Raw genomic sequence first — 20,735 nt, forward strand, 5'->3', positions numbered from 1 at the left:
GGCTCCGGAACGCTCTGGGCGGCGGCCGGCGGGGCAGGCGGCAGCGCGGGCTGTCCGGCAGAGGCGGGGCGGCCCGGGCGCCGAGTTTGGGGTCTCCGCAGGTCCAGCCGCAGGTTCGGGTTCCGCGGCTTCCCGCGACCGTTAACCACGTGAGTGCCCAGTCCGCCAATCTCCACCCAGCCTAGGGTTTGAAAAAAATGGAGGGCGCGACGTAGTCCGCTGGGGAGGGATCGGCTACGCGATTTTGGCGCGAACTCGCTGGCTCCGCCCCTCCCTCTCGGCGCCGGGCCTGGCCAGGGCGGGCGCGGCGCCTCGGGCCTATGAGCGAGCGGGATGCTTGGGAGCTGGGTCTGGTGCCTCCCGGACTGGGCCGGGCAGGAGACCCTAGGCGGCCCTCTGGGAGGGGCGATGGTTGAGGGCTGAACTCAGCCGAGCCGAGCGCCAACCCGCACACTACAGCCTCGGGGCCCTTCCGACTTCTCGGAGGTGGAGCTGGACTGGCGGCTGGAGAGCGCCTCCGAGTCCCTGCGGGTCGGGGCGAGCAGGAGGCCGATGTGGCCCTTGGTTACTCCCGAGGGAGACTGACCTTAACGTCCCGCATCCCTTTGGTTCCGGCCCCTGGGGCGCATGGGCGTGGCTGAGGGGAGTTAGGTTCCCGAGTCGTGGTCTGAGCCGGGAATGGTAACTCCGGCCTCTGGACCGAAGTGTGTGCAAATGGGTTAGGCTGACACCAAAGTCGGAGGAGATGGACACGACTGAGCGACTGAACTGACTGAAAGTCAGAAGGAGGAGACTCGAGTTCTCAGGCGAGGTCCCTGGCTGAAGGGCTGTCTCTGAGCCTCTGTTTCCCTCCAGAGAGGCTGTTATGGGCCGGGGTGTATGCAGAACGCCCCCAGATCGTGGTCTTTGCCATCTCCGTTCCCCCCCACCCCACCCCCAACTCGTTTACCGTAAATAATGCAGCTCCACACTCGGCCTTAAGCACAAAACCAAGTGCCCACCACGCGGCCACGGTGTTTATATTTGTTTGCCAGCACGTGGGCAAGTGTTGGCAAAACAGATCGGCTTAGCTTGCTGCAAACTTCAAAGCAACTTGAGAAAAAATTTCCCTAGTACTCCTGTCAAATTGTGATTTATCCCTCTGTTATTGTCGAAAACAGAAGTTTCTGACAATTTTTTCAGTTCTAACACCCTAATGAATCCTCTTCCTTCTCGTGTTGTTTTCTCCGTTTTGTTTTTTATTCTTTAGGATACATTCAAAGAAGTAGGAATTACTGTGTCAAAGTATATAAACTGCCCAATTGCTCTCCAGAAAAAAAAAAATTATGTTCTCACTGGCAGTGGATTACAGTACACTGAGAATTCTGGACATCAGATCAGATCAGATCGGATCAGATCAGTCGCTCAGTCGTGTCCGACTCTTTGCGACCCGGTGAATCGCAGCACGCCAGGCCTCCCTGTCCATCACCAACTCCCGGAGTTCACTCAGACTCACGTCCATCGAGTCAGTGATGCCATCCAGCCATCTCATCCTCTGTCGTCCCCTTCTCCTCCTACCCCCAATCCCTCCCAGCATCAGAGTCTTTTCCAATGAGTCAGCTCTTCGCATGAGGTGGCCAAAGTACTGGAGTTTCAGCTTTAGCATCATTCCTTACAAAGAAATCCCAGGGCTGATCTTCAGAATGGACTGGTTGGATCTCCTTGCAGTCCAAGGGACTCTCTGGGTACTTAATGTTTGTTGATCTAATTTTGTTGTTTTGATTCATATCACTGGACAGTTTTCATGGGCTTGTGGCACTTCATGAATATTAACACTTGACCATATATGCTGTTCTAACACTTTTCAAAAGTTAAAATTTAAGCTGGATTTTTAGTAATGGAAACACATCTTAGTATTTATCACATGGGAAATTCCCTGAGATTACATAACTGAAGATGCAGTGAAGAGTAAACAGTCATTTTCTCCAAATATTTGCTGATATTTCTTGTGTGTGTTAATCCAAACTTAATTTTAAGCTCGGAAGACAGGAACTCTACTATTTTGTATGTTCCAAGGAGTGCCATTCTCTGAAAAGCCAAGGAGTGGTTTTTAGCACCCTCCGCAATGGCAACCCACTCCAGTATTCTTGCCTGGAGAATTCCACGGACAGAGGAGCCTGGTGGGCTACAGTCCATGGGGCCGCAAAGAGCTGGACATGCCTGAAGTGATTCAGCACTCCAACACCTCTTCCCTCCTAGTGAGAAATAGAAATTCTTTGATATGGATAGTTGACATTTTCTAAATTTCATGTGAAGTATAAATAAAAATAACTCTGTAAAACTTCTACTCTTTGTTGATCTGTAACATGAGTTGTATGTAAAGCAGTGTGCTTCCTAAACACCCCTGCCCCCTAATTTTTTGCCCCACACTTCTCCTATATAAAGAATTCTATATCTGCTGTTTCTATGTATGCAAAATCATGCTGCCTCCCACCCCCTTCACTCTTTCACAACATCCTGCTTCATTTCCTTGACAGGCTTTTATCTATCTCAGAGGTTAACTACTATTCCGTTCTAGAAAATGAGGTCCTTGAGTATAAGGACCTTTCCTTTTGTTTATTGCAGTATTCTGATATGGCTTCAGTTCAGTTCAGTCACTCGGTCGTGTCCAACTATTTGCGACCCCATGGACTGCAGCATGCCAGGCTTCCCTGTCCATCACCAACTCCCAGAGCTTGCTCAAACTCACGTCCGTCGAATTGGTGATGCCATCTGATCATCTCATCCTCTGTCATCCCCGTCTCCTCCTCTGTCATCCCCATCTCCTCCTGTCTTCAATTTTTCCCAGCATCAGGGTCTTTTCCAATGAGTCAGTTCTTCCCGTCAGGTAGCCAAATTGGAGCTTCAGCTTCAGCATCAGTCCTTCCAATGAATATTCATGACTGATTTCCTTTAGGATGGATGGTTGGATCTCCTTGCAGCCCAAGGGACTCAAAAGTCTCCTCCAATGACATAGTTCAAAAACATCAATTCTTTGGTGCTCAGCTTTCTTTACGGTCCAACTCTCACATCCATACATGACTACTGGAAAAACAATAGCTTTGATTATATGGACGTTTGTCAGCAAAGTAAATGATACGGCTTAGGTGCTCAGTATCTTCTGAGTGATAATAGGACCCTTACTTACATATTTATTGGTTTATTTTATCTCTCAATATTATTAGTTCAAATGATACAGAAGTCTCCCACTTAACCTCGCAACCCCCTGCCGAAGTCCCCTTCCTGGAGGTGAAAACTCTTCTAATACTCTTTGTTTGTCAACTCTTAACCTTGCCACCTCTCTGCTTCCCTAAACTGGGATATTCTTAAAATCAGCTGGGGCAAAAAGGGTGTGGATTCCCAATGGGAAGGGAAGATTTCTTGGTTCACACCCAGGTCCTCACACAGAACAGGAGAGGTAAATTCCCACCAGATGTATAGATTGACTGGGGGAAAGACGAAAAAAAATTTTTTTTAAGTATCATTAAAAGTGATACTCAGGGCAAGAATCCTTTGACTTTCTCCACTTCCATGTAAAATAGATGTTCCCTGCTCCAGACTTTTCACCACACCCTGCGTGGACTATGTAACACCCTTTGTTTACTTGTCTGGCTTCTCTCCCAACCAGGGCTGAGATCAAGTTTTATTTATCTTTAGAGCTGCAGAAAACAGCAGTGTGCCTTGGCTCCAAAGAAGGTGCTTAATAAATGTTTCCGGAATAATTAAAATGTAGTGTTCTTTAAACAACAAAAGTGCCCAAATGAGTAAGAAATCCAGGCCCTGCCTCCTGCGGCTGAGAACACGGCACAGCGTTATGGGCTTAACTGCAGCAATATCCTAACTGAAATTCTGAACGATTGTTCCGATTTTTTAAATTTCACGCTCTTCAGAGTACAGCACTCACTGTACTGAGAGAAGGGGTTACGCCCACCTGCCCCGGGGCATATCTAATTCAAATTTCCTGCTCTTTCCCTACCCTGTGTTGTTTTTAACTAATGTTACTAGGCAGCTTTTGTGATAATGTTGTAATAACTGAGTAAAAATCACGCTCTGGGAGAACAAACTTAACCTGTTTCTCTCCTTTAACAATGATGATTTACCAAGTAAAGACTTTCATTCCGCTGTTGGCCCATTCACTTGTCCTAGCAGCAAAATAAGTCTTCTGCCCTGAAAATTTATAATTGAGAGTCCTAAATCACCTTCTCAAATACTTTTTATACAGCACATAAATATATGTGCGTATTCTCGTAAACATAAGCCATGAACTTTTGAATGAAAGGTCCTTGAGAACTAGGAACTAATTTTTCACAGTGATGTAAGGCTTCTAGGAGTGTTTCTCAAGACTAGCCTGCTTTTACCCACAGCTGAATCCTTTCTAGCTTATGCTTTTTATTCTGGAGAAATAACTTTTTCTAAAGATAAGCCTACTCTAATAGATATCTAATTTTTTTTTAAGTCATGTTGGTCAAATCTGTTTTTCACTTAAAAACCAAATAATATGCTTGAAAAATTCAACTGTTTTTCTTCATCTTCCTGGTGTCTTTACCGATCCTCTTCCACTGGTTCTCTAATCAAAGCTCACCTCACTTCAGCCCAGCTCTTAACTGTTACCAACTGCCATTTGGCTCCAGAATCCAGTTCTCAGGCTGGAATGTGGTAACCCTACCACTGCTTGCATTTTACTTCTCAGGTGTAGTTTAGATTTCTGTACTTTGTCGCTTGCCTTAATACCCTCTGATGGATGACATTGACCATTTCACTGTGTGTTCATCAGCTCACTCTGATACAGAATAATCAAATCCAGTTCCCCCTTAGTTGTTCAATAGATTAAATGGGAGACTAGCATTGTGCCTTACAAATAGTGTTCAATAAATCTTGTGTGTACTTTTAAGTATAGCAATTTTTTTTAGAGTTTTTTTTTATGTGGACCATTTTTTATTCTCTTCATTGGCTTTGTTACAATATTGCTTCTGTTTTTCTGTTTGACGTTTTGGCCATGAGGTATGTGGGATCTTAGCTCCCCAGCTGGGGACTGAATCTGTGCCCCCTGCCTTGGAAGGCAAGGTCTTAACTACTGGGCTGCCAGGAAAGTCCTTATTCACAGCAGTGATATTTGAGAATAATCATACTTGTTAATGGCTTTAATCAGTAAATGCAGCCTGTGATTCCTGGTGTCCTCAAAACAAGTTTGCCTAACATGAAACTTAGGACTCCCTGGTGGCTCAGAGGGTAACGAATCCGTGTGCAATGTTGGCGACCTGGGTTCGATCCCTGGGTTGGGAAGGTCCCCTGGCGCAACCTGGGCATGGCAACGCACTCAAGTATTCTTACCCGGAGAATCCCCATGGACAGAGAAACCTGCCAGGCTACAGTCCATGGGGTCAGAAAGAGTCAGACATGACTGAGCGACTAAACACGCAATGTGAATAAACAGTTAAGTCTGTGTATAGCCAGTGAGGATGATCAAATCAGAACAGAGATAGTATTGATAAGAACTTGAAAAGTATAGCTAGGAAAGAGTGACCAGTTGAAAGCTTGTATTTTAATGGAATGAACGTACTTTATTTTCATGCCTAATTAATCTTTAAGGATTACCAACATACTCTTTCCATTTATCCTTCTTACATTTATGTAAGATCAACAGCAGATTCCATTACATACAATTGTATCAATTATATAGATTATGTACAAAAAGTTTGAGGATCTAAAATTCTCATTCAGTTTATCTTTGGGGATTTCAACACTGAAAGACCGTGCTAGGGTACTTAAAAGTTGTATCTGGGGAATTCCCTGGTGGTCCAGTGGTTAAGACTCCAAGCTTCCACTACAGGAGGCACAATCCTTGACCGGGGAACTAAAATCCCACATGCCTTGCAGCACGGCCAGAACAAAAAGGGAAAAAAAACCACTGTGTGTGTACATACACAAAACCTCTGCTATAACCAGTTGTGTTAGTGAGAGAAGCCTTCAGGCCTACTCGCAGTCACCTAAGCCTTTACATAGCCCCTCTGGCCTTCAAAGGCTTGATAGTCCACTGCACTCAGTAAGGCCTGTGGCAATAATGCTAACTTTAAGACTTTTCCCGAGACAGTACTGGCCACTGGACATAGCATTCCTAGGTAAGAGAGGAGTTCTCAACCAACATTTAAAATTATAGCTCTGTGAGGCAGCCAAAACATCATGCTTCCTATTTGCTATTTTAAAATTCCTTTTTAGAGGAATGGAACTAAGTAGTCCCATTTTCTCCAGTATTGTTAATACTTGCAAAGAGCTGCTTTTCTCTAAATTCTTAATGAGTTTCAGTAACTGAAAAGGTCACGTCACAGGAATCTATTTATAAACAGGAGGAGTCATGAGCGAGTGACCAACAGAACAGCAGTGCTAAATACACAGTCGGGTAATTGATTGATTGCCTCTCCTCCTGGGTTAGTGACACACACAGGAAATGATCTGGAGGACTACAGGACTGCCAGTCTCTGCGGCCACACTGTGATTAGCTGAACCAGCTTTGTTCAGATTACTGCAGCACAAAAGATGTGATGACACCTCTCCAGTGAAACAAGGGGCCCTGTCTCAGTAGGAGAGGGAAAGGAGATGAGGCAGACACCCCTTGCTGGTCTTTTGTGTGGCAACAGGGGTGTGTTTGGGTATTGCTATGTTTTAATGATTCAGTGGTGAGTCAGTTTTAAAGTTCTGTAAAAATCCAGCTCAGACTGGATTGAGAGATGAGCTCATCCAGGAGCTAACTGGGTGGAGAGTACCCAGTAGTACTAGGTACGATCAGCTGATTGGTGGGCATAAATATGTACATGGAAAAAAAATACCCATGAGGGTGAATTAGTTCCTGAATGCAGAAATCAACTCTACCTGGCATCTTCTATTGGGTGTGTGCCTTGTTCAAGCATGATCCATATCCTACCTACTGCCCCTTACCTTTAGACGAGTCAGGGTATGAGAAATATCCTAAGGGCCACAAAAAAGCTGGGGTGCTTTGGAGGGAGCTGGGAAGGCTATAGTGCTGGCTGTATATGGCAGGCACTAAGCCAGATGCTTTCCATATTTATCTAATCTTTATAGGAATGCTCCGAGGTATTTTAATTCATGTTTTTACAAATGAAGAAAATGAAAAAAATGAAAGAAAATGAAATCCAACTAGGTTAAATGCCTATATCACATAGTCATACAGATGGTATAACTGAGACTGTGTCACTACTGACTTCAAGACTCGCTCTTTCGCGTGTGAGGGCGATCTGGCTGTGACATCTATCATCCCATTAATCACCAGGGTTGACTCAGCTAATCTGGCTGGCTAGACCAGTGTCCCCTTCCTGCATCACCCCTTCACGTGTGTCCCTCCTCAAGCTGCAAGATCAAGCTCGTCGGAAAGGGTATTGGAATAGCTGCACTCCTTTGCTAGAACCTTCAAACAAGCTGGATTGGGTAAGGTGAGGGTGAGAACTAACTGGGAGACTTGCTGAAGACAGGGTCACAGGATCCCACCATGGGCAGTGTGCTGCTAGGGTTTGGGTAGCAGGACGCGGTGGGGGTCATGGGTGTCAAAGACAGTCATACTTGGCACCTCTGCCTTTTTGTTATACCATAAAACCCACATGTATTTTAAATTCTAAATTCAAGAGGAAAAATTGCAAAGATTAATACTATGGTGTGTTGCTAAGGGTTTGGAGAAACGCATTCCTGTCCACTATGGGGGTGGGTATAAATTGGTACCATTTTAAAAGATCATTTTGACTGTTTCTTCTGCAATTTAAATATTGATCATCTTTGACTCAGCAATGCTACTAAACCTTTCTGCTGCTACTGCTGCTGCTGCTGCTGCTGCTAGGTCGCTTCAGTCATGTCTGACTCTGTGCGACCCCATAGACGGCAGCCCACCAGGCTCCTCTGTCCATGGTACAGGTCTGCAAAAATATGTAAAAGAATGTTTGTTGTTTAGTCGCTAAGTTGTGTCCAACTCTTTTGCAACCCCATGGACTGTAGCTCGCCAGGCTCCGAACCCAGGTCTCCAGCATTGCAGGTAGATTCTTTACCCTCTGAGTCACCAGGGAAGCCCCAGAGGGTTGGGGGGAGGTGATATTTTAATAGGGTGATCTAGGAAGGCCTTTCGAGGAAGTGACATTTGAGCAGGAGTCTGAATTAAGTGAGGGAATAAGCCAAATGGAGATCTGGAGAATTGTGTTCTAGGTATGGCATATAATACCAAAAATTGGAAGCCACCTGAATGTCCATTAAATATTAAGTAACCACAGTTTGCCAAATGATGAGATAGAGCTATATACACAAATGAAAAGATATCTAAGATATAATTTTTAAAAAGGTTGCAAAACTATATAATGATTCTATTAAAAAAAATTAGCCTACAGTAAATATATTAACCATACGGAGAAATATACAAATTTATCAAAAAATCTCACTTCCAAAATGCCTGGGTACCAACTAAAGAGAGAGACAAGAGAGAAGCTGTAACATTGCTCTAAAACAGGATGGGGCAAGTGGAATATGGCAGAGGTCCTGGAGAACCATACCCTGCTTTTTCTGACATCCTGTAGCTCTCCACTCTTTCTGGTCACTGATGCCCCAGCCCTCCTTCCATTTTCTCATGTCCCGTTCTCCCTTCTCTGGCTTTGCTCTTGGAATAGGAGCGTGTGCTCCGGTTCTCTCAGCCTGGTTATTTCATTTGGACTGGTCTTCCGGCCGGTCTCAGACAAGCAGCTCTGTGTTCTGCCTGTCGTCCATGGTGAGTGCTGATAAGGAAGGGGCTTCCAGGATCGCTCTTGATTTATTACAGGCTCACTTCTAAGTGCAGAGTAAAAGACTTTGTCCCTAGTAACCAGCTTCAGAATTTAACTGATCCAGAAACTCAGTTTGGGGCATAGGATAGCTCACACATGCTCCTGCCACTTCTGACTGTATCACCCGTTTTGCGGACAAAGCAGGTTTGCCGTCAAAGATTTCTGAAGCAGCCAAGTCTTGTGTTTGATGCCTGTCCCCACTCCCACCCACCACGACTAAGCTGTGCTAACTTTCCAGGGCTCTGTATGTCTGTCTGTATGTTTATCAACCAGTAGTTAGAAACAACAAGAGCAGAGAAATATGGCAAGGATGAAATAAATACTCAAACTATGTTCTATGCTTTTCCAGTCCTGTGGCCATTGCTGAGTTTTCCAAATTTGCTGGCATATTGAGTGCAACACTTTCACAGCATCATCTTTCAGGATTTTAAATAGCTCAACTGGAATTCCATCATCTCCACTAGCTTTGTTCGTAGTGATGCTTCCTAAGGCCCACTTGACTTCACATTCCAGGATGTCTGGCTCTAGGTGAGTGTGAGTGATCACACCATTGTGATTATCTGGATCGTGAAGATTTTTTTTGTACAGTTCTGTGTATTCTTGCCACCTCTTCTTAATATCTTCTGCTTCTGTTAGGTCCATACCATTTCTGTCCTTTATTGAGCCCATCTTTGCATGAAATATTCCCTTGGTATTTCTAATTTTCTTGAAGAGCTCTGTAGTCTTTCCCATTCTGTTGTTTTCCTCTATTTCTTTGCATTGATCGCTGAGGAAGGCTTTCTCTTTCTCTGAAAGAGATGGGAATACCAGACTACCTGACCTGCCTCTTGAGAAACCTGTATGCAGGTCAAGAAGCAACAGTTGGAACTGGACATGGAATAACAGACTAGTTCCAAATAGGAAAAGGAGTATGTCAAGCCTGTATATTGTCACCCTACTCATTTAACTTATATGTACTTGCAGAGTACATCATGAGAAATGCTGGGCTGGAGGAAGCACAAGCTGGAATCAAGATTGCCTGGAGAAATATCAATAACCTCAGATATGCAGATGATACCACCCTTATGGCAGAAAGTGAAGAAGAACTAAAGAGCCTCTTGATGAAAGTGAAAGAGGAGAGTGAAAAAGTTGGCTTAAAGCTCAACATTCAGAATACATTTGAATCAGTTCTAATGAGGTGGATGAAACTGGAGCCTATTATACAGAGTGAAGTAAGCCAGAAAGAAGAACACCAATACAGTATACTAACGCATATATATGGAATTTAGAAAGATGGTAACAATAACCCTGTATACGAGACAGCAAAAGAGACACTGATGTATAGAACAGTCTTTTGGACTCTGTGGGAGAGGGAGAGGGTGGGATGATTTGGGAGAATGGTATTGAAACATGTATAATATCATATATGAAACAAGTCGCCAGTCCAGGTTCGATGCGGATACTGGATGCTTGGGGCTGGTGCACTGGGACGACCCAGAGGGATGGTATGGGGAGGGAGGAGGGAGGAGGGTTCAGGATGGTGGATTCATGTTGATATATGGCAAAACCAATACAATATTGTAAAGTTAAAAAATAAAATAAAAATTTTTAAAAAAAGCTCAACATTCAGAAAACTAAGATCATGGCATCTCGTCCCATCACTTCATGCCAAATAGATGGGGAAACAGTGGAAACAGTGGCTGAGTTTATTTTTTTGGGCTCCAAAATCACTGCAGATGGTAACTGCAGCCATGAAATTAAAAGACACTTACTCCTTGAAAGGAAAGTTATGACCAACCTAGACAGCATATTAAAAAGCAGATACATTACTTTGTCCACAAAGGTCCGTCTAGTCAAGGCTATGGTTTTTCCTGTGGTCATGTATGGATGTGAGAGTTGGACTGTGAAGAAGGCTGAGTGCCGAAGAATTGATGCTTTTGAACTGTGGTGTTGGAGAAGACTCTTGAGAGTCCCTTGGACTGCAAGGAGATCCAACCAGTCCATCCTAAAGCAGATCAGTCCTGGGTGTTCATTGGAAGGACTGATGTTGAAGCTGAAACTTGAATACTTTGGCTACCTGATTCGAAGAACTGACTCATTTGAAAAGACCCTGATGCTGGGAAAGATTGAGGGCAGAAGGAGAAAGGGACAACAGAGGATGAGATGGGTGGATGGCCTCAGTGGCTCAATGGACATGGGTTTTGGGTGGACTCTGGGAGTTGGTGATGGACAGGGAGGCCTGGTGTGCTGCAGTCTATGGGATCACAAAGAGTCAGACATGACTGAGTGACTGAACTGAACTGAATAATATTGGGTGATAAGATGTGTATATATGTACATGTGGACTTGATTTATATCTACCATATTAGAGAAGTATTCTTTCATCAGAATATTTGAGGAGTGAATATTCCATTATACCCCCTTTTTAGCATTTCTCTTAGTCTTTTTTTCTGTTTTTAATTATGTATGTGGTGAATTAAATTAATGGATTTCCTTCTATTATGCCACTCTATCCTTCCTGAAATAAACTATAGTCAAGCTGCTTTCAAAGTATACTGCAAAATTATGTTCATTTAGGCATTTTGCATCTATTTTTATAAATGGAACTGAGCCATAGTTTTTATGTCGTACAATCTCTATAAGATTTTGGCTTCACAAAATAGTGGAATGTTTGCTTCTTTCTCTGCTTTCCAACAGCTTTAATAGTATAAGAATGGTTGATTCTGTGAAAATTTGAAAGAAGTTGCTCATTAATGTGTCTGGGTTCAGCACTTTTCTTTGAGGTATAGCTTTTGACAGCTTCTGTCCATGGTTATTTGTGTATTTAGATTTTCTACCATCTCTGAGTCCCTGTTGGTAATTTATATTTCCTTGAGTATTATCCATTTCTTTCAGATTTTAAATTGTAATAGGGCCAAGTTTTCACTTGTATTTCTCATTATTTCCTCTTACCCATGCTTATAAGCCCTTTCTCATTCCTAATTTGTATTTTTATGTTTTGTTGTGTTTTTTTTCTGCTGTGCCACAAGGCTTGTGGAATCTTAGCTCCCCAACCAGGAATTGAACCTGAGCCCTTGACAGTGAAAGCACAGAGTCCTAACCACTGGACCACCAGGGAATTCCCTATTTAGTCTTTTTTCATCATGTTAGCTAGTGGTTTATCAGTTTTATTGTTTGCTTTCCTCCAACCTCGGAGAAGGCAATGGCACCCCACTCCAGTACTCTTGCCTGGAGAATCCCATGCAAGGAGGAGGAGCCTGGTGGGTTCCTGGTGGGAACCTGGTGGGCTGCAGTCCATGGGGTCGCTAAGAGACACGACTTCACTTTCACTTTCACTTTTCACTTTCCTGCGTTGGAGAAGGAAATGGCGGCCCACTCCAGTGTTCTTGCCTGGAGAATCCCAAGGGCGGGGGAGCCTGGTGGGCTGACGTCTATGGAGTCGTACAGAGTCGGACACGACTAAAGTGACTTAGCAGCAGCAGCAGCAACCTCAAAGAACTAGATTTTAGATTTATCAATCAATTGCTTTTCTGCTATTGAAATAATTCATTTTGCTTTTATCTTTATTAATTTCTTCCTTTTGCTTTCTTTAAATTTTGCTTTGCTGTGACTTTTTTCCTCTTCTAATTTCCTATATCATCTGCTTTGTTAATGAAATTTTATTTTTTCTTATTTAGCAATAAAAGTGTGTAAGGTCATGAATCCACCTTGCAATGCAGGGAACAAGGGTTCAATCCTTGGTCCAAGAAGATCCCACATGACACAGAGCAAATAAGCTCGTGCACCACAACTACTGAGGCTGGGCTCTAGAGCCTACGCTCCGCAACGAGAGAAGCCACTGCAGTGAGAAGCCCGTGCACCACAACAGAGAGTAGCCCCTGCTTGCCGCACCTAGAGAAAACTCACGCAGCGATGAAGACACAGTGCAGCCAAAAATAGCTAAAATAAAATAAACACATAAAATTATAAAAAAATAAAGAAAACATCACCAATACCCAGAAGCAGTTATATAATTTACAGGGCCCAAAGAGAAATGAAGATGCAATGTTCCAGTTTTATTAAGAACTTTAAGATGGTGACCGCAGAGCTTGAAGTCAACTGTGGGGTCTTTCAAAGCACAGGGCCCTATACACATGCCCCTGAAGCTGGCTCTTCGACTCCCCTCTTGGCTCTCTTCTCATCCTCAGCCCCACTCCCTAGCAGAGGTAGTCAGTGTCCTGACTTCAAATAAAGAGAATAGTTTGGTCTATACTCTTGCATCCAGCTTCTTTTGCTCAACTTTAGATTTATGAGGATCATTCATACTTTCACATCCAGTTGAAGACCATACATTCACACAGCTATATGCTTAAAACTAGTTTATAATTTAGTCTTGGTTTGTCACTGATTGAAGGGTCATTTAGGAAAGCTTGAAAAATTTTCCTAGGGATTGAGTGCTAAGTTCTAACTTCCTAGTTTCAGAGGTGGAGCTAGAAACAGGCTCTTCTTCCTCTGAATGAGTAAATCTTAGTCACTGCATGTACAGTATGAGTAAGCTCCTCCTTTTCTTCTGATACCCAGTAAGGAAGAAAAAGGAAGAAAGATAGCCAAAGAAGGTAGTTAAAGGCAACAGGTTTTGTTTTTTTAAAAAACACTTTTTAAAATATCTCCAGAGTAGTAGCATCTGCAAACCCTGGCAACAAGGTTAGAGCCTATATGTTTATTTGTCTATGCCGAGTGTGGGATATTTTTAGTGGTGGTATGCAAGATCTTTAGTTGCAGCATTTGAACTCTTAGTTATGGCATGTGGGGTCTAGTTCCCTAATCAGGGATCGAACCCAGGCCCCCTGCAAAGTCTTAGCCACTGGACCATCAGGGAAGCCCCCAGTCAGAGCCTACTTGTTAGACTCAAATCCAGGCAGGAAAGGGCATTCATCCCAATGGTTCCTAAGGACGTTGGGTGGGGGCTTCAGCACCCTATTGCATCCAGTCATGGTTGACTCTGGGGCCCTGAACTGGGGTCTGCCTTTGAGTGAGCAAGTGGCTTTTTCTGTGAAGATGGAGGAAAGTGGCCCTGTAGACCTTACCCCGAGCCTGCAGAGTGATAGTGGTGGTGGTGGTTTAGTTGCTGTCGTGTCTGACTCTTTGCAACCCCATGAACTGTAGCCTGCCAGGCTTCTCTGTCCATGGGATTCTCCAGGCAAGAATACTGGAGTGGGCAGCCATTTCCTTCTTTAGGGGATCTTCACAACCCAGAGATCGGATCTGCGTCTCTTGCATTACAAGTGGCCTCCTGTATTGCATGCAGATTCTCTCTTTTTTTTTAATTTGCTTATTTATTTTAATTGGAGGCTAATTACTTTACAATATTGTAGTGGTTTTTGCCATACATTGACATGAATCAGCCATGGGTGTACATGTATTCCACATCCTGAAAAAATATGGAATTCTTCACGAATTTTCTTGTCATCCTTGCACAGGGGCCATGCTAATTTTCTCTGTATCATTCCAATTTTAGTATATGTGCTGCCAAAGCAAGCACTGCAAGCAGATTCTTTACTGCTGAGCCACCAGGGAAGCCCATGCAGGGATGCAGGATGCCACTAATAAATACTGCCAATGACCTGCCCTTACATTAATTAGGACTGAGCTGAGGAGTGTTGAACATTGGTAGAGTAAGTGACTAGTACTTGGGACCCAGTAGGCCTGGCAGAGATTTGCCCTGTAAGTGCAGGCTTGAAAACAATATTTAGTCCTCAGCACCTTCTAGTCATAAGAATTGCAACTGGCATCAGGACTAAATCTCAGATGTGCTTAGAAGTATTTCCTTGGTCAACACTGGTTACAAAGCCAGAAGTGATTGTGAGACTGAGCCAAGAGACAAAGCTAGTCTCCTAAGTCTGGTGTGGGCATTTCCTTCTAATGCAGTGGTCCCCAACATTTTTGGCACCAGGGACCAGTTTCACAGAAGACAATTTTTCCACAGACCTGGGTGGGGTACGGGTGGTTTCTAGATGATTCAGGAGAATTACATTTATTGTGCACTTTATTTCTAATCTAATGCCACCACTGATCTGAAAGGACATAGCGGTCCATAGCCCTGAAGTTGGGGACCCCTGTCCTAATGTCAAACGCCATGACCTGAGGGGGCAGTCAGGGTTCTTCTCTTCCTATCACTAACCCTATTTTCTCCTAGCATGAAATGACTTCCTTTGAGATTAAAGACTGACCTCATCCAGCCACAGCCGGTTGATTCCTTCCAGAAGGAAGTGGTGAAGTCGTGTGTAGCTGACAACTGCTCCCTTAACCTACTTAGTGCCTCCTGCTGGTGGCTGACCCCAAGGCTCACCAGAGCCTTTCATCTCTTAGCTAACTGCTTTCTTTTTGACTTTAATACACCCACAAGGTTTCACCAGCTTCACCTTTGCACACCAAAAATGGTCCACTTTTCTGTTGTTCCTGATTTTCTGATTCAAAGAATATTCTGTAATTTCAGAATGTTCAGTTCAGTCGCTCAGTTGTGTCCGACTCTTTGCAACCCCATGAATTGCAGCACACCAGGCCTCCCTGTCCATCACCAACTCCCGGAGTTCACTCAAACTCACGTCCATTGAGTTAGTGATGCCATCCAACCATCTCATCCTCTGTCGTCCCCTTCTCCTCATGCCCCCAATCCCTCCCAGCATCAGAGTCTTTTCCAATGAGTCAACTCTTCTCATGAGGTGGCCAAAGTACTGGAGTTTCAGCTTTAGCATCAGCCCTTCCAATGACCCAGGACTGATCTCCTTTAGAATGGATTGGTTGGATCTCCTTGCAGTCCAAGGGACTCTCAAGAGTCTTCTCCAACACCACAGTTCAAAAGCATCAATTCTTCGGTGCTCAGCTTTCTTCACAGTCCAACTCTCACATCCATACATGACCACTGGAAAAACCATAGCCTAGACTAGATGGACCTTTGTTGGTAAAGTAATGTCTCTGCTTTTGAATATGCTATCTAGGTTTGTCATAATTTTCCTTCCAAGGAGTAAGCGTCTTTTAATTTCATGACTGCAGTCACCATCTGCAGTGATTTTGGAGCCCCAAAACATAAAGTCTGACCTGTTTCCACTGTTTCCCCATCTATTTCCCATGAAGTGATGGAACCAGATGCCATGATCTTCATTTTCTGAATGTTGAGCTTTAAGCCAACTCTTTCACTCTCCTCTTTCACTTTCATCAAGAGGCTTTTTAGTTCCTCTTCACTTTTCTGCCATAAGGGTGGTGTCATCTGCATATCTGAGGTTAGTGATATTTCTCCTGGCAATCTTGATTCCAGCTTGTGCTTCTTCCAGTCCGGCATTTCTCATGCTGTACTCTGCATATAAGTTAAATCAACAGGGTGACAATATACAGCCTTGACGTACTCCTTTTCCTATTTGGAACCAGTCTGGTGTTCCATGTCCAGTTCTAACTGTTGCTTCCTGATCTGCGTACAGGTTTCTCAAGAGGCATGTCAGGTGGTCTGGTATTTCCATCTCTTTCAGAATTTTCCACAGTTTATTGTGATCCACACAGTCAAAGGCTTTGGCATAGTCAATAAAGCAGAAATAGATGTTTTTCTGGAACTCCCTTGCTTTTTCCATGATCCAGTGGATGTTGGCAATTTGATCTCTGGTTCCTCTGCCTTTTCTAAAACCAGCTTGAACATCTGGAAGTTCGTGGTTCACGTATTGCTGAAGCCTGGCTTGGAATTTTGAGCATTACTTTACTAGTTAGAGAAGCTCTAAGACAGTGGGGAAACTGCTTAGCTGATGAGTTCTGTCTGGGTAAAAGGTCTGGTGAGTATAACAGCTGCTCCCATCTGGACCTACTGCCCTCCCAGCGTCCTCATCGGCACAAAAGTGCCATCACTTGCTTGGAGCAAAAGTTCCCTATTTAAAAAGATAAGACAACTCCCTTGTGGCAGCAGAGATTTTACCTTTTTTCTTAGAAATTGCAGAATTTATCTAGAGGGCTCTGGGACTGAGTCTGAAACTCAGATTAGAACTGTGTTTCCACATCCTTCCTTACGCAGATGGCCTTCCGGACAGATTAGTGAAGGTGCTCTGTCTTGTTTTTGGATGCCTCCTGTGTGTCCAGGGAAACTGCAGAAAGGAAGCAATCTAGGAGAAATTTAGGATTGACATTAGAGCAAGAATGCTATTCTCTGTCATTCAAAAGCAGAAAAGTGAGAAGAAAAAACTTTTGCCAGCTAATTTTCATCTTAACTATTCATGCAATTATCCTGATTTTTGAGCATGCTTTATGCTCACAAGACTTGCCTTCTGTCTTTCAATTTTAGCCGAGTTCTATAAGCAATATGAAATTTCTGCATGAAGGATTGAGGACTCTTTGTGTCTCTCAAGGCAGGTGAGTTTAGAAGCTAGAGGTGACCTGCTTTGCAGGATGTCTAGAATCCTGTGGAAGTAGAAATTCCCAGTTACCCTATGGGAGCCCATAACCTAAAAAGTAGAAGCATATGATATATTCCCCAAACACGAGTCACACCTCCTGTGTGACAGCAAAAAGAGAACTGAAGAGCTTTCCTAGGCAGGGCAGGCTACATAATCTGCAGGGCTTAGTGTAAAAAGAAAAAGAAAATAATGGGGACTCTTCGTCAAAAAGCAGGAGGAAAAGGGCTATCGAAGGTATACATAAAGCCAGACACAGAAGGACAAATAGCATGTGATTGCATTTCTGTGAAGTACCAAGTTTAGCTAGAGTCATTGAAAGAGAAAGAATGGTGGTTGCCAGGGGCTGGAGGGAGTGGGGAGGGGGAGTTTTTAATGGGTACAATTTCAGTTTTGGAAGATAAAAAGGTTTTGCAGATGGTAGTCATGTTTACACAACAGAGTGAATGTACTTAATGAACTGCACACTCAAAAATGTTTAAACTGGTAAATTTTCTATTATGTGTATTTCAGCCTCCACCTCTTATACACAGATGCATAATACATAAACTTTTTCCTTCTTTCACAGACTCTCTTATGACTTGTTATGGTGTTTTTTATTTGCTACTTAATGTCATCCTAAGTAAAGAAAAATTAAAGACTTAAAATTTTAGTATCAATTTTACTCTTCATTTTATGCAATACCAATTTTAAATGAAGTATTTAGCTTGTATTTGGAATCACTGAAATTATACAACTTGAATTTTGTGTAATTCCAGGAGGTTACCTTGAGGTGGCTAGAAGAGAAAAACAAGAGCTAAGGTCTGGAAAAGTGGAAGGAGGAGGTGAGGATCCTCCTGGCACAGAACCTGGAGAAAGAGCCCTCCAGGGCATAGGACCTCATGGGTGCCTGAGGGGGTGGTCTCTTTGGTCTAAAAGCTGCCAGCTTCCCCTTCCCACAGGCCTGCCACCCCAGCCCACAGCACATAGGCTACTGCCAAGCATCATTAGAACTCAGAGCTGGGATGAGCTCAGTAGGTGGGGATGGCCACCACCATGCCCCCAACACCCACCATCCTGCACTGGCACCAGACCCCTGCCAGGCAGGGGAGGGATAGTGAGAACCCATCCATGGTGGCCGTAGGGAATGTGACTGTGTAAGGTCAGGCTCCAGGGACCCCCGCTCCCTCCACCGCCGTGCCTGCCTGCTCCATTGTTGGTTCCATGAGACTTCCCTTGACACAAAATCAGAGATAAAATGATTATGCATTTTAAGACTGCAACCACAGTGCATTCAGCCCCAAGCGCGGGGCCCTCAACGGTACTAGTCACACACCCTGTTCCTCAGGCCAAAGAAAAGAGTGTGTTTGGCTGGAGTATTCTTCGAAAGACCCCCTCATCCCTGAAGGAAGTTTACACTTAAACCTAGTTAAGTGTAGAAGTGCTTACAGTGGAGGGGCTGAGGCAGCCTTGCCTCCTGTCCCTCCTGTTCCCTTTCCTTTCTTTCTGACAACAGACTCCAGCTCCGCCCCTTTCCTTTCACCCTCCCACTCCCCACCCACTGTTGCTCAACCGGTCTACAACTTGTCTGAGCCAGGAAACACTGGGATGTTAATTCCTCAGGATGAGACATGGAATCCAGACCATGTCAGCCCTGAGTGCATGGTTTCCCAAGTTCCCTAGTCCCAGGGCTGCCATACAGGAGGGCAGGATGTGAGACTGGCTATTAGTTTGCCCCTAATGACCTGGGGGTGCAGTGCGCGGGCACAGGGAGAAGTGTGGCCCTCTGGGTAGCTGCCACCTGTAGAGGATTAAGGAAGCCAAATCCTTCTATTTCCTAAATTGGAGTGCAGACTGTACCCAACGTACTTTCTCTTTGTAGTGGCTTCAAATTGTGTCTGGGATAGAGTGGGAGGTGGGGGCAGGGTTTCTTGGACTTGAAAGGCTTGCCTTGAGCATCGTCTGGATCATATTGCAAAGAGTTATGCTCCAACTAGCTACATCTGCTAAGATGTACCCTGGGGTAGTTCCCTGGCGGTCCAGTGCGTAGTACTTGGTGCTTTCAACGCCATGGCTCTGGGTTCAATACCCGGTCGGAGAACTAAGATTCTGCAAGACTCGTGGAGCAGCTGGGGAAGAAAAAAAAAGATGTACTCTAGTTTCATCAAGTATCTTGGGGGGACTCTTCAACTTTCGCGGGCTAAGAAGAAACCCCACACCAGCTTTACTCATAACTCTCAGTGCATCAGCTGGAGTCTTCCCTTGGGGGAATACACTGTCTATGCTCCTGAGTTCCCTTCCCAGGAAGTCAGGGGACAAACCAGCAACACCCCCTGCCCTCTTCTCTGGTGCTATTAGGAAGGCGTTTTCTTTTGAGCTGAGGGACAATCAGGCCCACCAGCAGCATCCAGCTCAGCTCTGTCCAAACCAGGCAGAGGAGCTGGGGTGAGGGATGAACACCGATTCTAAACAAAGGCAGGTGAAAGGCAAAGCCTAGGGAGGTTTGGGTATTGGTTCACAGCAGAGCCAGCTGGGTTCAGCAGAGCAGCTCTGGGTTGGCAGCCAGTCCCCAGAGGAAGAGTGGAAGGCGGGAGCACAGTTCAAGATCCTGTTCTTCCTCTATCCAACCCCTACCTCAGCCCCTGCCCCATGCTGACCCCTTTCTGAGCCTCAGCTGGGAGTTGTGTGTATTTAAATGTCTCTGTCAAGAATGCAGACTGAGACTGTGGGTGACTAAGACTTTTCTAATGTTATATATCTTTGAAGAGCTTTGAAGGGAAGCAGCCAATCCGCCCTGCCCAACCCTGCCGGGTTTCCCATTTCAAATGACTAAGTCATGACCCTTCTTAGCAAAGACTTCAAAGAACCTGATCAAAGATAACATTTATATTAAATAAAACAGCACAACATTTTTTCCTTTTTACTGTAAAGCTTGAAATGAAAAACAGCCCTGTTTCAGCTCTCTGGCAAACAAAGCATGGTGAAAACAGCAAAGAAGTGATTCTTATAGGACAACCCTCACACACTCTCCCCCCACCTTTTTTGGAACTTGGTGGCCCCTACACTGAATTTCTAACATTAGAGATGGTTTTTCAGATGCTTATCAGGTCACTGGGCAATCATAAATCCCCACCAAAGCTTGGGACTTCCCTGAAGGTCCAGTGGTTAAGACTCTGCCCTTCTACTGCAGCGGGCATGGGTTCAATCCCTGTTTAGAGAACTGAGATTCGGCATGCCACCAGAAATTTTAAAAAAAGAAATCACCAAAGCTCATATACATAATCTGGAGGCAGTTGTGGTGTGGTGAAAAAAAACACCCTGGACATGGGAGTCAGTCTGGCTTCTCAAGTCCTTGCCTTGCCTCACCAAGTTCTGGGCAGACACAACTTTGAACCTTCAGCTTTCTCATGTACAGAGGTATTAAATCTCATATATCTCACAAACTCCTGTTATGAGCAGATAAATATGTATGGAAAAGTACTTACTGTGCTTGATACATAATATACTCTCAATATATATATATTGTATTTTAACCAATTAC

The 20,735-nt window shown here is 44.3% G+C and overlaps 1 long non-coding RNA gene and 1 other non-coding gene across 2 annotated transcripts; one reads left to right on the forward strand and one right to left on the reverse strand.

The window, feature by feature from the left end:
• The first annotated feature begins 2 nt into the window (after positions 1 to 2).
• Positions 3 to 13,058, forward strand: LOC133261960 (uncharacterized). The gene is made up of 2 exons (XR_009741182.1): positions 3 to 149; positions 12,485 to 13,058. It is a non-coding gene; the product is annotated as an uncharacterized LOC133261960 (long non-coding RNA).
• A 1,163-nt stretch (positions 13,059 to 14,221) lies between these two features.
• Positions 14,222 to 14,328, reverse strand: LOC133227214 (U6 spliceosomal RNA). Its single transcript, XR_009729766.1, has one exon. It is a non-coding gene; the product is annotated as a U6 spliceosomal RNA (small nuclear RNA).
• Positions 14,329 to 20,735: the final 6,407 nt, after the last annotated feature.

The sequence above is a fragment of the Bos javanicus genome, chromosome 15 (genome assembly GCF_032452875.1).
Source record: "Bos javanicus breed banteng chromosome 15, ARS-OSU_banteng_1.0, whole genome shotgun sequence".
Classification (NCBI taxonomy): domain Eukaryota; kingdom Metazoa; phylum Chordata; class Mammalia; order Artiodactyla; family Bovidae; genus Bos; species Bos javanicus.